Source organism: Lupinus angustifolius, chromosome LG07 (assembly GCF_001865875.1).
Source record: "Lupinus angustifolius cultivar Tanjil chromosome LG07, LupAngTanjil_v1.0, whole genome shotgun sequence".
Taxonomy (NCBI): Eukaryota; Viridiplantae; Streptophyta; class Magnoliopsida; order Fabales; family Fabaceae; genus Lupinus; species Lupinus angustifolius.
Genome location: NC_032015.1, coordinates 3,875,671 through 3,877,736, shown reverse-complemented (window position 1 = coordinate 3,877,736; position 2,066 = coordinate 3,875,671). Strand labels below are relative to the sequence as shown.

General features: G+C 23.7%; 1 protein-coding gene across 1 annotated transcript in view; it reads left to right on the top strand.

Annotated features, from left to right (window-relative positions):
* The window catches only part of LOC109351866 (phosphoenolpyruvate carboxylase-like), a 7,632-nt gene continuing 7,295 nt past the window's right edge, over nucleotides 1,730-2,066 (top strand). The window contains exon 1 of the mRNA XM_019593531.1: nucleotides 1,730-2,055. The gene's annotated coding sequence lies outside the window, so the exon portion shown is untranslated. The remainder of the gene's footprint in view (nucleotides 2,056-2,066) is intronic.

Sequence of the window (2,066 nt, the reverse complement as noted above, 5' to 3'; positions counted from 1 at the left end):
ATCCACCATTAACAATTCTTTAATTATAATATATTAAATATCACACGTTCTAATCAATAACATTCACTACAGGAGTGACAAGTTTTGGGATAGATAATATTTCTTCTAATATAATCAGTGTCTGTAAGTAACCGTAGTAGTTTATCAAAAAGAAAAAAAAGTAATCGTAATAGTTTATCGGAAGAATAAAGTAACCCTAACAAAAAGAAAAATAATAAATAAAAAAGGCATAGAAGAATATAGTGTATTCTTTTTCAAATTTAAAAACAAAAACCAACTCGAATGACATTGAATTCAGAGTAGATAATTTGTGCTATAAATTGTTTACATTATCAATAACTTATTCCTTATTCATATATTAATTAATTATTATTGGCTCAATAAAGTAATACAATAATAATCTAGTTACTTCGTATCTACCGATTCACATTTTTATTTTATGGTATTAAATATTCAATTTTTAGTATTTCATTTTAGATAATTAAAATATTTTGTATTAGATGTACTTATGTAATAATTTTTGCGTTTATTATAATATCCAATTTAAGGTAAGATAAATGATTATTATATTAAAAATGATTACTTAAGATATGATTTTTTTTGGTAAAATAAAAAAATATGAAGAGTAAGATATGAAATTAAAAGTTAGTTCATTATAGTAGTTATATCATGTTTTACCTTTATATATGAAATATAGATATCTATACTAATATATAAAGGGAAAACATAAAATAAGTACACATTAAAACTGATTTATGTTTCCCTAATTTACCATTTCATAATACTTATCTATACTTCTATACTATTAATAAAGGGAAAACACAAAATAACCCCCCACCATGATGTAATTTGTGTTTTCCTATTTTGCCCTCAATATCTTTTTATTTATACCAAAAAAATCATATAATATTATTTTCTTATTTTATCCTTATATTTTCTTATTTTATCCTTATTATCTTCTTATTTTAAAAGTGTATTTAAAAAATTGAATATTAGACCAATTGAATAAATTCAACCGTAAATTTAGGGCAAAAAATTATATTTGAATATATAAAATACAAACTATACATTACAAACGATAGGAAAGCGGGTTGACAGACACGACAGTGCATGTCAACACGCTAGTTGTAATAAAACCAAAACAAATAATAACTATCATGACATAATTTTTATAATCTAAACTTATCATTTGTAACATCTCATTAATAACTATTATAAACTTTCAGATATTTCTTCCAGTTGCTTTCATTTTTATATGAGTATATCATTAATTTTTCACATATTCTCTTATTTATATCTTCTCTATTTCTCAACCCAAGAAGAATACACAATAACACAAAAAATATTCAACAATTCTCTAATTAGAGGCACAAAATGAGAATTTTTATAAAATTTATGTATATCATATCAATTACCAGAAGTTATCTTCTTAAATCTCTACTTTATATTGAGTTTATATATTACATTTCTTATATTTAAATTATTATTTTTTAAATAATATAATATGAAAATGATATATTCTACATAAAAAATGTAGGTCAATTGGTATGAAGTGTCAGTCAATATACTACTATATATAAATATAAATAGTATAAATATAAATAATACATGATATAATTGATTATGCCGATAATCTACAATGATATATAAGATATTTATTTTATTCGTTAAGTTAGAAAAGATTAAATTTAATCCTGAGTCTAAATTCTATAAATTGAAGGCACTCACCACTCTGTATTTGTGAAGTTTGGTGAAGAAGTTGTTTGTTTACTTTTGTGTGTACCTTTCCGTGCAACGATCATATAGGGAAGGAGAACCCTCTCACTTTCCAACCTACCACATTTTATCCATCTTCCTCTCACATTTTCCCTTCTCTCTTTCTTCACAAAATCATTCCTTTTCTACCATAATAATTCTTCTTTTTCATCCATTAAGCCCACTCCACTCTAACACACACTACCCTTTTCCAGTTTCAGATTATTACGTAGATTGTCTACTTTTCTGGCTCAACTTTAACCATTTAAGTAGAGTGAGTGTGATATTATATATATATATATATATATATA